The 16802-nt window shown below is 47.1% G+C and overlaps 1 protein-coding gene across 7 annotated transcripts in view; it reads left to right on the top strand.

The window, feature by feature from the left end:
• The first annotated feature begins 580 nt into the window (after positions 1 to 580).
• Positions 581 to 16802, top strand: part of RELT (RELT TNF receptor) — an 82409-nt gene continuing 66187 nt past the window's right edge. The window contains exons 1-2 of one of the 7 annotated variants that reach the window (XM_083499800.1): positions 581 to 837; positions 5064 to 5205. The gene's annotated coding sequence lies outside the window, so the exon portion shown is untranslated. Of the gene's footprint in view, positions 838 to 859; positions 1206 to 5063; positions 5206 to 16802 lie in introns of those variants that run through there. The other 6 variants (XM_083499798.1, XM_083499797.1, XM_083499802.1 and 3 more) reach the window with 6 other exon arrangements.

A 16802-nucleotide genomic window follows, 5' to 3' on the forward strand; every position in this document is an offset into this window, starting at 1 on the left:
TTTTCTAAAAAAAATGTTTAGGGGTACTATCATTTTCCTACTCATATTGAAATACTGCCCCTCACTTAGGCCAAACTTAGGTCCCCGAAATGTTTAGGGCTATGCGTACCCCTGTGTAGTCCCAGAAAAAGTACTGGTAGTAGTAGTAGTAGTAATAATAATAATAATAATAATAATAATAATAATAATAAATTTTTATTTATACCCCACCCTCACTGGCCAGAGCCGGGCTCAGGGCAGCTAACACCAGTAAAATTACGACAAAAACATAATAGGGGAGGGAAAAAGCCAACAATTTAAAATACTGGTTAAAAATACAGTTTAAAATGCAGCCTCATTTTAATAATAGCCCATAGTACTACAACAACAACCACAAGAATAAAGTGGAACATCTCCAAGAAAGGGCTGGGCCAAACAAAAATCAGGTGTGCTGGTTCTTGCACGCGCTTACTCCCGAGTAATCCGGCGCAGCCCATGCTTCCAGTTCAACAAAAACCCTGAACGCTGCACCCTCAACTCTTCGCCACGAGGCGGCGCCGCGGAGCCAATCGGAGGCTCGGGGAGGCGTGGGCGTGGTCCGGCCCAGCGGAGGCCGCCCTCCCTTTGTGACGTAGGGGTGGGCGGGCCCCGTCCCATTGTGACGGCTCCGCGAGGGGGGCGTGGCCCCCGCCTCGACCTGCTCACTTTCCCCGCCGGCTGACTGAGCCGGTCATTCATTCATAAAGAAGAGGCGGCGGCGGGAGAGGCTGACAGCGCCGCGCTTGGCTCCCTTTCTCCGGCTTTTCCCTTAACGCTTGGCAGCCGCTTCTTCCAGACGCACCGGCCATTCCTCCCCAGGTAAGGAGCCGCTTCTGCCCACCTGCCATTGCTGGATTCCTGCGGGCTGGAAGGCAGGACATTAGGGGTGGTGGCCCCTTTTATTTAGGGGGCTGGGGGGTCTCGCCCCTCTTCAGCTGGGAGGAGGCGCCCCTTGCCCCCCGTTTGCGCCCCGGGTCGCTTCTTAGAACCCGAGGCTGCGGTGCTTCAGCGGGCATAGCGCCTGCCGTTGTCTTGTCCAAGGTTCCGAGTTCGAATCCTGCGCAGCTCAGGCTGGCATTGTCCGCCGCTGCGGAGGGACGGTGCCGGCGGTCAGCGTGAGATGGGCAGCGTACAAAACGCTTAGGCCGGAGCCCGGTGGTGGCGGGATCGATCCCCGGCATCTCCCGGTAGGGCTGTTAAACGCTCCGTGCTGCAGAGGTGCTGCCAGTCCGTGTGGGCAGCATTGAGGTAGATGAGCCACTGGTCTGACTTGATCGTTTTTTCGTTTCTGTGTTGGTCCTCGCGCTCCCCGTTCCCCGGTGTTACTTGCCCATAGACCTTTGTTCGTGAGCGACACATCTGCAACGCTTTTCTGCGCTTGAAATGTTGCTTTTAAAAATAATTATTCATTGTTATTCACGACTTTACTGTGGTGCCCTTGCTGGTCCTTGCTACAGCCTTTCAGCTCCGCCCCAGCTGTCCCCATCTCCTGGGGAAATTCAGCGAGGTTTACTTTCAGGTAAATGGGGTTTTAGAAGGGGCAGCGTGGATCCGGCCAAGGCTAGTCCAGTGCAGGATTCTGTCCTGGAGAGGAACCAGCCAGGTGCTTCTATAATAATAATAATAATAATAATAATAATAAATTTATTATTTATATCCCGCCCATTTGGCTGGGCTTCCCCAGCCACTCTGGACGGCTTCCAAAAAAATATTAAAATACATCAAACATTAAAAGCTTCCCTAGACAGGTCTGGGGTGCTTCTAGGATGCTTTTGCAAGCGAGGGGTGGGGGTGTGTGTGTGTGTGAAGGTAAGGCTCACCCATCCTTCCCATTTCTCCTGGACACCAGGGTCCTCAGGGATATACTCCACCTGTACATGGAGGTTTTGCCTCGTTGTGGTGACTTAAGGAGCCATTGGTGTCCTTTCCGAGACACCAGTCCGTGTTGCCACATCTTACTGCCCCGAAACACGCCGTTTCCAGGTAGCCTTTGGGCACGGCAAGCCCTCCACCTGGCCGTTGCCATGTTAGCGCCCTTCTGATGGTCTGGACCACAAATCCCATCAGCTCCCCCAGGTTGGTAGAGGCTGGAGTTAACGCAGACTTCATTGTGATGAAGAGGAGAAGCCAAGTGTGAAGGAGATTCGCAGGCACACCTGGACCGCTCAAACAGTTGCACAGAAGGAGCAACTTCAGTGAGGGCGCAGCTGGGCACACGGTGGGTGGAGAGAGCTGCCTAAGGCTCCTTCTTTTTAATAATAATATAAATAATAATAAAATTTTATTTATATCCTGCCCTCCCCAGCCGAAGCCGGGCTCCGAGCGGCTAACAACAATGAAAGTAACACAACGTTCTAAAATCGATTCAGTTTAAAATTCGCTCAAAATCAAATTCATGGGAACCACTGGGCTAGAGTTCTGTGAGGATTACCAAAGGAGGGGGTCGGACTGTGCCTTGGCCAAAGGCCTAACAGCTCTGTCTTGCAGGCCCTTTAACAGCACCTTCTTGGCAGCAGATCAGCCCAGGATCCCCCTTCGCTGGGATCTAGGATCTGGTGGGGAGCCTAAGCACACAGTCCCCTTTAAATAGATTTCCCCCTTTGTATGACTCAATGCATAAGGGCCTTGTGGAGAATTGCAATCCCTACGCAGAGGTTGGATGGCCATCTGTCATGGATGCCTTAGCTGAAATTCCTGCGCTGCAGGGGGTTGGACTAGATGACCCATGGGGTCCCTTCCAATTCTACAATTCTATCCTTCTAGGTCAGGGCTTCCAGCAGATACCATTTTATCAGGAGGTCCATTCTGCAGTAATGAAGTAATCGGGCCTTTAGCATTGTGGCAACTACCCTTCGGAACTCCCCTCCCCATGAATATTAAACAGGGACCATCTCTCTTACGTTTTTGGCCCCAGCTGAAAACCGCCTTCTTTCAGCAAGCCTTTCAAAGCAGGGGTCTTCCCCAGTCTGGATCCATACTGGTTGTGTTTTAAAGATTCTTGATTGTTTGCCACTCTGAGCTCCTTTACAAGGAATGGCAGGATGTCGGTGTCAAAAAAACAAAAACTTCCAAGCCAGCGAAATCCTATTTGGCTTTGACTTGTAAAACTAGACAAGGTCCTTGTTTATGATCCTGGTTTGGAGAGTATGCAAAAAACCCATAGCTTATTGGGTTGCTGTAAAAGAAAGAAAGAAGTGAAAAGAAGGGTATATGAGTCCACATATTCCCCCCTCCTACTTTATTGAAGTAAACTGAATACATCAATACAACAGAAACAATAGAAATACAAAACAAAAAAACCCAGCATGGTACATATTTAAGTAGAGTTAGATTACTTATGACCATCTCATTCCTGTAGCACCAATCCATGGTTTAAAATGGTGACAAATGCTCCCTTTTTAGACAGTTGGACATTCACTTTGATTCCTGTCTGTGATTTATTTTCCTTTATTCTCTTCTAATCAACCAATTAGGCATATAGTTTTAGCTTTTGCCCAAGGTCTCAAGGCTGGGTACTTGGCCATGAAGCAGACTGGGCAAACTCGGGCCACTTTCATTCTTTTATCCCAGGCATGGGCAAACTCAGCCCTCCAGGTGTTTTTGAGACTACAATTCCCATCATCCCTGACCACCGGTCCTGTTAGCTAGGGATGATGGGAGTTGTAGTCCCAAAACATCTGGCGGGCCAAGTTCGCCTATGCCTGTTTTAGCCTAACCTGCCTCACGAAGTTGTTGCGAAGGCAAATTGTAGGCCACCTTTATTTTTTAGGAGGAAACTTTAAGCTTAATAACAGATAAAAATTCACAGCTGCTATTTTGGATAATTTGTGTGTGATCCCAATTCACCGAACGAGGGTCTAAACCTAGAATTTCCTTCTGTCTGAGAAGCCAACGGGCTATACAATACGTCCCTTTTGGAAATTAAAAGTGTCTTTATACAATTTGGCCGAAGCCTTAGGAAGCTTATTAATAGCTGCCTTTAGCGACTGCGCACAAATTTGGAACAAGGGGCTGAGTATGTGCAGAATAATGAGATTATCTATGTATATACTCACGCCCTAATGTTAAATATGGCTGGCATTATTTTTAGGCGCATCAATGAAAAATGCCCGCTGTGAGACTTGATGCCGCTTCATGTTACACAGCTAAGATATTGTCTTGGTGCTTTGCTCTCAAACAGGCGTGTTCCCGGCAGACGGTCTTTGCCAGAGGCCAAGCCTCCATTTGTGGGGTTGTGTCAGAATGCCCCTAAGTCAGAATATCCCCTAAATATTCGGGTGCCACGACGGCACTGAGCCTTGGGTGGCTGGGGCATGCAGCCTGGCGCAGAGAGCTCTGCGAAGGATAGCTCTGTTGGCTAGAGCGCTGTGCTGATAACGCCAAGGTTTCAGGTTCAAGACCCATGGCTGGGGGTTGGACTAGATGATCATCAAAGGTCCCCTTCCAATGCTACAATTCTATGACTATCATGGAACGCCCTGAAACCTTTCCCACTGGCATGGGATGAGTGAATCACATTTGACTACTGTGGTTTTCCTCCCTGTTTGGTGATAAACAGGGAATAATTGTGTCTAGAAACTGATGAGTAGTTTTAAGATTATACCCAAACAATTGAGGCAGTGGTGATGATGATGAGACAGTTTTCATCGCCTGCTTCCTTGGGGTTAAATTTGATTTGATTCATTCTTTTTATTTTTATTTTATTTCATTTACTTTTTTGCACTTCTCCCCCAAGGAGGAAAAGCTGGCCCCCATGTTACTTTTATTATTGTTAGCCGCTCTGAGCCTGGCTTCAGCTGGGGAGGGCGGGATATAAATAAATTATTATTATTATTATTATTATTATTATTATTATTATTATTATTATTATCTCCACAACAACCCTGCGAAGCAGGCCAGGCTAAGAGGCAGTGACTGGCCCAAGGTCCCCCACTGAACTTCATGGTGAAGTGGAAATTTGAACCCAGGTCCTAGTCCAACACTCTAACCACTACACCATACTGCCTCTCTTAAATGATGAGTGGTTTTTAATTTTTTTGGCCCAGTAGGCCACAATTATACTCCCCCATCGCAGTGAGCTGACTCTGACACGTCGGTGGCGCCTGTCCAAGTTCGCTGCCAGGATGGGAGAGGAGATCCAGCACAAAGCGGGTTCTCCAGTTTGATCTTGCCTTCTGCAAGTTTCAGGTGCATTGGATTTTGGATGGGGTTCTTTTTTTGTGTGCATTGCAGGATGAGACCTTTCAGTTAATAAGGCCCTTCTGTCCTCCGAGGTATTTCACATTTGGTATTGTGAAATACCACATTTGCGTTTGAGTAAGCAGCAAATAGAATGGATTATATGGAGGGGAAATGCATGTGATTTCAGAAAGAAAATGGCTTTCTATCAAATGGGGAGGTCCGGTTTTGCCTATGGGCTAGCTAGAAGATGTCCCGTCCCCCAGTTAAAAGCGACATGTGGCCATCTTGGCTGTAAGTTTCCATACGGTCTGTTCGATTGGCACGAAGCCATGGAAACGGGACCCTGAGAGCGAGCGACAGACAATTACGCTCCAACCAGGTTTGTTCTGTCTCCCTAGCAGTGGGTACACAAACGCAGTCGCTGTGCATAAAATGTTGCAGCTGTGTGTGAACGGAGACTTATTGGAGGGGAGACGAAAAGTCACGTTGCACCTGATTCCAGGTGAACATAAACATCCTCTTTCTTTTTGTCCTGGATTCTTTTTTTTAAGGTATTTGATTTACTGTTCCAGCTTGTTTTTGCTACAGTCTCAAAACACCGCAAGGCAAAGAGGCAGTCGAGTTTTTTGCAGGAGAGGTTTTTAAAATCTGGATGTTCTTAGCAACTTTTGGGGGCCTTTATTCAGTATCATAGATCCCAGTCGGTTTTTAAATAGGGGGGAGATGAAATCACGCATGGTGGGGTCACTAACATTTCACCCTCGCATAAAAAGCAATTTTGACCATTTCTGGCGGAGGGGGACAAATGAGTGGTTGTGATGGAGCTGTCCACAGTTCTGTTCCCGCCTCAAACGCCTATTCAGAGCGAGGGGCTTTGCTGCCCTCACTCTGAGCTGGCTCGGTGACTTCATGTAACCAAATCTGCAGCTTGGAGATGTCAGATGTATGATGTGTTTGCTGATTACGGTGATCACTTGGGGAAGGAGGGCAGCTGGGGAGATTCAGGTTGCCATGGTAGCAGCAGAGGGGGACCAAGTAGGCTTCTCTGATTAAAAATGTGAGCACCCTGGCTACTGCTGTTCCCCAGAATTTTGCAGGCGAATACTTAGTGTGTCTTAGTTTTCAGCTGGATGTGGTTTGCAGTGCACAATTGTTGTTGTTTAGTAGTTTAGTAGTGTCCGACTCTTCGTGACCCCCTGGACCAGAGCACGCCAGACACTCCTGTCTTCCACTGCCTCCCGCAGTTTGGTCAAACTCCTGCTGGTAGCTTCGAGAACACCGTCCAACCATCTCGTCCTCTGTCGTCCCCTTCTCCTTGTGCCCTCCATCTTTCCCAACATCAGGGTCTTTTCCTGGGAGTCTTCTCTTCTCATGAGGTGGCCAAAGTCTTGGAGCCTCAGCTTCAGGATCTGTCCTTCCAGTGAGCACTCAGGGCTGATTTCCTTCACAATAGATCGGTTAGATCTTCTTGCAGTCCATGGGACTCTCAAGAGTCTCCTCCAGCACCATAATTCAAAAGCATCCATTCTTTGGCGATCAGCCTTCTTGATGGTCCAGCTCTCACTTCCATACATTACTGCTGGGAAAACCATAGCATTAACTATATGGACCTTTGTCGGCAAGGTGATGCCCCTGCTTTTTAAGATGCTGTCTAGGTTTGTCATTGCTTTTCTCCCAAGAAGCAGGCGTCTTTTAATTTCGTGGCTGCTGTCACCATCGGCAGTGATCATGGAGCCCAAGAAAGTAACATCTCTCACTGCCTCCAATTGCACAATTAGATCAGGTCTATTGCGTGGCCTAGAAGATGACCTTACAGCTCTACAATTCTGGCAATCTGGGGTAACACTCTTAAATTTGCTCTTCCTTCAGTCTTGTAGTCTGGAGTGTGTCAGTCGAGTCAGTCCTGTGTGTGTGTGTGTGTGTGTGTGTGTGTGTGTGTGTGTGTGTGTGTGTGTTTGCTTGCCAAAAGGGATGTTGGTGGGGGAAGCTTCTGTGAAGTGGTTTCGGAAGGAATGCTCAGCCCTGCAAGCTCGTAAATTACAGGCTTTGCAAAAGTCTCTCTATCCGGAATCCTGTTGCTGAAATCCTTGGCGAAAAACCGTGGTCCGCTCCTCTTAGCAATACAGATCGTGTACTGAAGCCATGTAAACTCTGCTCTTGTGTGCGTGCTTAAAACCACACAGACTTTGCAAACCGTGCAATGTGGCCTGCAGGCCTCCTTAATGCAGATTCATAGAACCAGAGAGCTGGAAGGGACCTTGAGGGTCATCTAGTCCGACCCCCCTGAAATGCAGGAATCCGCAGCTCTCCCATACGGGATTCGAACCTGCAACCTTGGCATTTTATCAGCGCCACGCTTTAACCAACTGAGCTATCCGCTTGTATTCGTAAGAACATAAGAAGACCAATGGCCCATCTCCAGCCTCCTGGTCTCATAGGGGCCAACCAGATGACTGGGAAACTCACAAGCCACATCGCTCACCTCCTGTGGTTTCCAGGAACTGGGAGCTCGAAGCGCTGCTGCCTCACAGCTGTGGAAGCAGAGCAGGCTCGTTGTGGGTGGTAGCCCTCAATAGCCCTCTCCTCCACGAATTGTTTTTTATATATATATATAATTTTTATTAGTTTTTTAACATATCATTTTCAACAGTCATTAAACATACTTTTACATCTTATTCAATTTTTTTGACTTCCATCAGTCCTGTCTGAAAATTTTCCAATCCAATCTCTCAGTATGCATTTCATATCCTCCCTATTACATTTCAAACTCATAACCAATATCTCTATCTTTTCCTACTTTGTACACCAACAGCAGTGTCACGCAATGGTTAGAGTGTCTGACTAGGACCTGGGAGAGCAGGGTTTGAATCCTCAGCCAGCCACGAAGCTGATAATATTAGACAGAGCTGTTCCACCAAGCCTTTGGCAGGGCACAGCCTGACTCCCTCCTTTGGCAATCTTCACAGAACTCCATCCCAATGGTTGCCATCAATTTGATTTGAAATAATTTTTTAATGAAATGATTTTAAAATGTTGTCTTATTTTATTGTTGTTAGCTGCCCTGAGCCCAGCTTCGGCTGGGGAGGGCGGGATATAAATATATATTATTATTATTATTATTAATTTATTTATACCCCGCCCATCTGGCTGGGTTTCCCCAGCCACTCTGGGCGGCTTCCAACAGAACACTAAAATACAATAACCTATTAAACATTAAAAGCTTTCCTAAACAGGCTGCCTTCAGATGTCTTCTAAGTGTCAGGTAGTTCTTCTCTTTGACATCTGGTGGGAGGGCGTTCCACAGGGCGGGTGCCACCACCGAGAAGGCCCTCTGCCTGGTTCCCTGTAACTTGGCTTCTCGCAGGGAGGGAACCCCCAGAAGGCCCTCGGAGCTGGACCTCTGCGTCGGGCCACTTGCCATCTCTTAGCCCGGCCTACCATAGCTGTCAACTTTTCCCTTTCCTTGCGAGGAATCCTATTCGGAATAAGGGAATTTCCCTTAAAAAAGGGGAAACGTTGACGGCTATGGACCCTACCTCGCAGGGTTTTTTTGAGGATGGAATGGGGAGGAAGAGAACCACGTGCAGTACCTTGAGATCCTGGGGAGGAAAGATTTGCATGGGGTGGGGAGAACCCCCTACATGTTGAGCATGTGGGTTCATGTTACGCATGCATTTCTGTGGGAAAAAGGCTTACACTTATAAGACAGAATTTGGGAACTGGAGGCCCTCGCAGAGGTGATGCTCGACTACAGCTCCCATTGTTCTACGTGGGGCTGCCCTTGAGACTGATCCAGAAACTCCAGCGGGTGCAGAATGCCGCAGCGAGACTCCTTACGGGGTCCTTGCCGTGGGATCACATTCACCCAGCGCTATACCAGCTGCACTGGCTCCCAGTGGACTACAGGATCAGGTTTAAGGTGCTGGTTTTAACCTTTAAGGCCCTATACGGCCTAGGACCCTCGTACCTACGGGACCGCCTCTCCTGGTATGTCCCACGGAGGAACTTATGGTCTTCAAACAAAAACATATTGAAGGTCCCTGGTGGCAGGGAGGTTAGGCTGGCCTCAACCAAAGCCAGGGCCTTTTCGGCCATGGCCCCGATCTGGTGGAACGCTCTGTCACAAGAGACTAGGGCCCTGTGGGACTTGACATCTTTCCGCAGGGCCTGCAAGACAGAGCTGTTCCACCAGGCCTTTGGCCAAGGCACAGCCTGACTCCCTCCTTTGGCAATCTTCACAGAACTCTAGCCCAATTGTTGCCATCAATTTGATTTGAATTAATTTTATAATGAAATGATTTTAGAATGTTGTATTATTTTATTGTTGTTAGCCGCTCTGAGCCTGGCTTCGGCTGGTGAGGGAGGGATATAAATAAAATTTATTATTATTATTATTATTATTATTGTCCTTGGCCATTGTCCTTAAATCCTGCATTTCAGCCAAACGCCCAGGCGGCCACACTGCAGGTGGACTTCTGCCCCTTCTGGGGTCAATCGGGCAGCCTCAGAACCCCTTTCTTCTCAGAACCTCTTTCATCTGTTTTACGTAACTTTTATTAAAGATATTCTTAATTTCCAAAGTATTTGCCTTCTCCCCTGCTTCAAGGATACCTAGCGATCAGTTGACTTGTGACGCACGACACTTTGCACCTCCAGCTGCCAGATGGGTGCCGGGTTTTGGGGAGCACGACGGTGGAAGTGTTGGACCAAACGGGGGAGAGGGCGAGGAGGGGAGCATGGACGTGCGAGGCATCTTCCCAAGGGCGTTCCATGAAGTCCATGTCCATGAAATTGGCCGTAGACCCCAAATCTATCATCATCTTTCGCGATCACTCATAGCCGAGTAAGATTGCCTTCCCTGAACAGGATCCTAAAAGTGAGTCCGTAAGTGACTGGGGAGGCCAATTCTGGATCCACACATCCTTCCTTCAGATGTCTTCTAAAAGTCAGAGAGTTGTTTATTTCCTTGGCATTTGATGGGAGGGCGTTCCACAGGGAGGGTGCCACCACCGAGAAGGTCCTGTGCCTGCTTCCCTGTAACCTCACTTCTCGCAGGGAGGGAACCGCCAGAAGGCCCTCGGAGCTGGACCTCAGTGTCCGGACTCAACGATAGGGGTGGAGATGCACCTTCAGGTATACTGGGCTGTAGCTGTCTTGAGCATGGGAAGGCAAACTAAGGCCCGGGGGCCGGATGCGGCCCAATCGCCTTCTAAATACGGTCCGGGAACGAGCATGTTTTTACATGAGCAGAATGTGTCCTTTCATTTAAAATGCATCTCTGGGTTATTTGTGGGGCATAGGAATGCGTTCATTTGCCCCCCCCCCAATATAATCCGGCCTCCCACAAGGTCTGAGGGTCAGTGGACCGGCCCCCTGCTGAAAAAGTTTGCTGATCCCTTGTCTTGAGGCTTCTGAACGCCTCTCTCTCCCTCTGGCAAAAGCCCTGAGCAACAAAGCCATGCTTGCTAAGACAGCTGTTCTGATTTCAACAGCCTTCTCCCCCTCAACCCCCCCATCTCCAGATGTTTAGAGTACAGCAAGATGATCGGTGCCTTTCAAAACTCCTGGATTTGCAGGAAAGACTTTTCTGCAAAACCAGAATAGCTCTGGAGAAGAGAAGCAGGAGAAAGCAAATCCGAACTGCCTGCAACCAGACCTTTCAAGGAGAAATCCGTAGGCAGCGTTAAGGCAGTGAGTGCCAGCGGCGTTGCTATCCAAACAGTGTAAAGGGCTCAGAGGTAGCAGCGCAGCTACTGCAATGCAGATAAACCAAGTGGTGAGGTCTTTAGAGCTAAGGAGAGTATTTCCTGCAGGAATCTCAAGTTTTTCTGGGCTGCTTGGGTTGCAGAGGAGACGAAACGTGAGGCTCTGTGGTGCAGCGAACCATGTTCTGGGCCATGCGCTGAATGTGGCATGGATTTTAGACAGGCTATATACCAGAGAATGCTTTCAGTCATCTTGCACCTGCAGAAGGTTTTGGGGCGGGCGCACTGCCTCGTTTCCAGTTGTTGCATATCTTGTAACTTCCTGCCCAAATCCTGCAACTTTTCACAACACAAATGTTGGAGGGTGTCTCACTTTCGTTCCACCTCTCTGGTAACATCGCAGAAGCATCACAGAACAACTAACGGAGCAAAATAATGTGTAGGTGGTCCGGTATACAGTGGAACCTCGGGTTAAGTACTTAATTCGTTCCGGAGGTCTGTACTTAACCTGAAACTGTTCTTAACCTGAAGCACCACTTTAGCTAATGGGGCCTCCCACTGCCGCTGCGCCGCCGGAGCACGATTTCTGTTCTCATCCTGAAGCAAAGTTCTTAACCTGGAGCACTATTTCTGGGTTAGTGGAGTGTGTAACCTGAAGCATATGTAACCTGAAGAGTATGTAACCTTAGGTACCACTGTAAATCACTCAACTCCTGGCAAATGGGCGTGAGCTAAAGACCTCTCCTGTTGCTGTTCTCCGGAAACTGGTCTTTAGAGCTCAACTGCCTCTGCTCAAGGAGGAAAAAAGGTAAAGGGACCCCTGACCATTAGGTCCAGTCGTGGACGACTCTGGGGTTGCGGCGCTCATCTTGCTTTATTGGCCGAGGGAGCCGGGGTACAGCTTCCGGGTCATGTGGCCAGCATGACTAAGCCGCTTCTGGCGAACCAGAGCAGCACACGGAAAGGCCGTTTACCTTCCCGCCGGAGCGGTACCTATTTATCTACTTGCACTTTGTGCTTTTGAACTGCTAGGTGGGCAGGAGCAGGGACCGAGCAACGGGAGCTCACCCCGTTGCGGGGATTCGAACCGCCGACCCTCTGATCGGCAAGTCCTAGGCTTTGTGGTTTAAGCCACAGCGCCACCCGCGTCCTGCTCAAGGAGGTAGCAGGCGGTAATGAGGACTAGTAACCCTGCTTTGAATTTGTCTACTTTCCTTTTCAAGCCTCTAAGCTAATAGTGGTCACTATGCCTTGTGGCAGGGAGCGGCGTGTATTGATTGTATGAACCAGTCGCTTTGGCTATATTTGGTTGCACTTAAGTAGGTAACTCTGCAATTATATGTCATGGTCTACCCGACGGCACAAAATCTCCTGTCTCTTGTATACCTGTCTTGAGGGAGAGATAATTGTTTGTTTTAATTCCTTTCTTTTTTTTAAAAAAAAACACCTTTCATGATTTCACTGCATGGTTTTGTGGTTTTGTTGTAAATATGTTTTTTATGATACAGCCATATATAGTTTTTTTTAAATAAATAAACAAACTGCATTATATAAATGCTTAGTTATCAACTTGGCCTTCTGTTTATGTTTTGAGTTGAAAATACTTTCCATTTTATTGGGTGCCTCTAATGTAGGCATCCCCAACCTGCGGCCCTCCAGATGTTTTTGGGACTACAACTCCCATGATCCCTAGCTAACAGGACCAGTGGTCAGGGATGATGGGAGTTGTAGTCAAAACATCTGGAGGGCCGAAGGTTGGGGATGCCTGCTCTAATGTATACTGAGAACATTTCTATCTGATACTTCCAAAACTTTCCAGGGGGCTAACAATGAGTGTTATTTATGGTAGCATGGGGGGAAATAAACTATTCATAACTTCCTAAATCTCTTATCCCATCCCTCCTTTAGCCATCATGGCGGAGCTAGGATTTGAACCCAGTTCCCAACTGCATTGATATAGGACTCTGATCTTTCTGGCCAGCAAAAGGAATTGATGAATTAAAAAGATAGATATATCCTTATTATTATTTATTATATTTATAGCCCTCTGTTCCTTTAAGGAGGTCAAAATGGCCCTTTCCATCTTATCTTTAAACAGCTGTTAGGCTGAGAGGCTGGTGCAAGGACAGCCAATGAACTTTGTGGCTGAGTGGGGAGCTGAACATTTGCCTCAACCCAACGCTCCAACCACTAGACCGCACTCCTCCTCTGCACTTAAATCCATATCTGTTCTTGTTGTCTTCGCCTCAAAGAAATGTGAACTTTACAGGTGCTTTTCCTACCCTTTCCTTGCCCTCTGCAAGTCTCAACTCTTCCAATTATATGGTGCTATACATCCGCCTCAGACGTGGAAATTGCAATAGGTCCAAATTATGGGATGTTGTGCATGTATTTGTCTGTGTCTTAGTATGTTGGCACCTGCAATTTTTTTGTTTGGGGGGGCGGCAAGCGTCTCGTTTCCTCTGGAGCAAAAACATCCTCTAATTAACAGACGCAGTAGGCTGAGAGATCCCCTCTGCCTGGTGATCTACTGCTGCCTCTTTGCGTAAATCCATCTGATCCAGAGACGGACTTGACACAGCTTCCTTGCCACTTGGCCCAAGGAGACCCATCCCGCAAAGTCTTCCAGCAGAGCCCGTGGCGCAAAACAGGGTTCTTCGCTCCCAGCATGGCCCATTGGGAAGACTGGGGGCAGCTCCAGTTTCCATGGGAATCTGTTTCCCTTATCCCTTATTATCTTCCCTTCCTGGGCAAAATGCCAGGAATACACCTAACATTAGGCTGCTTTTTTGGAAATGCTGTCATGTCACGGACGAGAGAGACCGGCTTCCAGACATACTATTGGGGGGTGGAAAGTGAGAGACAGAAATCCTGTAATTACTTGCTTAAGGCTTGGCGTGAATCTTTCCCAGACACCTTGCCCCATCCGGAAATTGCTGGATTATATTCAGAACGGAGCGCAAAACCAAGGCAGGGAAACTCGGGTGTGTCTGTGCAAATTTTGCATATCCAAATTGGGACATGGTCGATTGGTGGTCTGTGTTGCATTCATCAGGTCTTTTTTAAAATCTCCCTGTGATCTCAGACACTGGATGGTAGACTGATTTCTAACTTGAAACAGAAGGAAGCAGTGAGGGGTTGGTATCGACAAGGCTTTTTATCAGCCGGAACTCAGTCCCGGCACCTCTCAGGTAGTCAAGGAAGGCGTTATAGGTGAGTTCTGGCACCTCTTTTCCTAGGAAAATAGCACTGGACATCGGTGTGTGTTGCTGGCGACTCTGAATTGTGTGTGTCTTTGTGTGATTTTTAATACGCTATCAGGTGCCTTGAGAGACTGAGAATCGTTTTGTATTTCAGAAGTACCTATTTTAATAAAGTATTTTAAGAAATAAAATAATATGGCCTAGATGCGGAACGAAAGCAGATAAAAAGGAAGCCAAGGAGACGGAAGATTGTGTAGTCGTGATAGCAGGCTCCAGAAAGTTTTTTGATATCGGCTGCAGGTTCTCTCGCAGGTCTGACTGACTGAGGACAAAGTTTCAAAAACTACCAGCAACAATAGCTAAATTGTTCTCCGCTGGCAGAGAAGATATGCTTCTGACTGCCAGGTAGTAGGAATTGCAGGTGGGCAGAGTCTAAAGTTGCCTAAAGTATTCCTAATAATAAAAAGCAATATAATCTGATGGCCTATTCAGACAAGGTGCTTTTAAAGTGTTGAAAATGGGAGATGCCTGCCTTCTCTTTGCAGGTTCATGTTGTATTCCTATTGCACTACAGCTTTTTTTAAAAAAATATTTTTTTTATTAGGAATTTAAACAAAACATATTATCTTAAAGCATATCCTTAATTCCCCCCATTTCCCCCCTCCCCTCCCTCCTGACTTCCCTCAGTTCCAATCTCTGTTTTCTCTGTAGATGCTATTCTCTGCATGTTACAAAATTGTATAAATCCTTAATTTGTCTGACTGGTTATTATCAGTAAAAAGTTTGTGAGTGTTTATTCAAAGCCTGCCAAGGAGTCAAGTTCACTTTGTTGCTTCTTTAAATACTTTGTAAAAGGTTCCCATTCCTCTTTAAAGTCACAGTTATCCTTGTCCCGTAATTTGTGCGTCAATTTTGCCAGTTCCACACAGTCCATCAATTTCCCTTGCCACAGTTCTTTGGTAGGAATTTCCTCATTCTTTCATCCTTCTGCTATTAAGACTCTTGCCGCCGTTGTCGCATACATGAATATGTTCAGTTTCCTTGGCAGGTCTTTTCCTATAATCCCTAACAAAAATGCTTCAGGTTTCTTAGCAAATGTTAGATGGAACATTTTCTTCAATTCATTGTATATCATTTCCCAAATTTTTAAAATTTCATTACAATCCCACCACATATGGTAAAATGTCCCCTCCTTTCCCTTACAATTCCAACACATATTTGAGCTAGTTTTATACATTTTCCCTAGCTGCACTGGTGTCATATACCGTCTATACATCATCTTCATATAATTTTCGTTCAACAAAGAACAGTCTGTAAATTTTAAATCAATTTTCCATAACCTTTCCCAATCTTCCATCATGATATTATGACCTATATCTTGTGCCCATTTGATCATGACTGATTTTACCTCTTCATCTTTCGTCTCCCATTCTAACAGCATGCTGTATGCGGCCACAACTTTTAAGTTCCTTCTCCAGTTACGTTGCAAGAAGTTTGAAATCCTTCTCTGGGTGAAGACTAGGTGGCACAAAGGATCTTTGACTCACACTGTGATTCACCCTGCATTGCAGTTTTCTTTGCACAAGCAAATGCGTATCAGCAAGATGATCCACCATCAGTCTCTCCCCCCCCCCTTTGTGCTTTATGAGCAAAAAAGAAAATGTAAAACCTTTAGTTTTCCAGCATAGGAATCACTCCCTCCTCAAATCTCTGTAGCTGCAGTAGCATCCTTTCATTTTTCACCAGAGCAGCGGAGGAAGGCAGGAGCCAAAAAGGTTTTGCAACAGAAATTAGATCGCTTTTGTTAATCGCGGTATCATATGATCTTCTAAAAACAAAAACTGCAAGCATTCTTTGAAGACGCCGGGGATTGGGGGTTGGGAAGCATGTTTGCGATAAGAGTGCCAAAACTGGTTTCTGTTGTTGTTGTTTATTGGATTGGGATTGAACCTGTTAGATAGTGGGTGGACATAGCAGACAACGCAGCGATTTCTCCAAAACAGCTCTTTATTTGTAAGCTGGAACAGAACTGAACTGAAGGGTTCAGCCAGCCTGCCTATATAGAGCTCCACTACAACGCAACTGTAACCACTTTCTGTAACTGTCCAATCACTGAACGTCACTTTCAATCCCTTATTTGCATATGTGGACCTGAGTGAAAACTATCTACAGTATCCCCCTGCTGGCCCAGGGTGAGAACATAACAGAACCAATCCATGTCTGAGAACCTTCTGCTGTTGTTGACCCTCACTGCCTACTGTGGAAGGGAGTTCCACAGTTTAACTACGCACCGTGTGATAAAAGTCCTTCCTTTTTTCTGTCCTGAACCTTCCAACACAAGTCAGGAGTGGCAGAGAAAACTTTTCTCCATCCGTTTTTTAAATACCATGCACAACTGGGGCAGTTCTACGCTTATTCTTAAAATGCCCCAGGCGCTGCAATCTGTCTTCATAGGAGATTTGCTGCACCTGCTTGATCATTTTGGTTGCCCTCTCCTGAACCTCCATCTCCCTCCCCAGATCTCTAAACAGGAACTGGAGCAGACCATCCCTCCATAGGGAGACGTGGGTGGCGCTGTGGCTTAAACCACAGAGCCTAGGACTTGCCGATCAGAAGGTCGGCGGTTCGAATCCCTGCGATGGGGTGAGCTCCCGTTGCTCGGTCCCTGCTCCTGCCAACCTAGCAGTTCGAAAGC

Source organism: Podarcis liolepis (genome assembly GCF_965112155.1).
Source record: "Podarcis liolepis genome assembly, chromosome: 4".
NCBI lineage: Eukaryota > Metazoa > Chordata > Lepidosauria > Squamata > Lacertidae > Podarcis > Podarcis liolepis.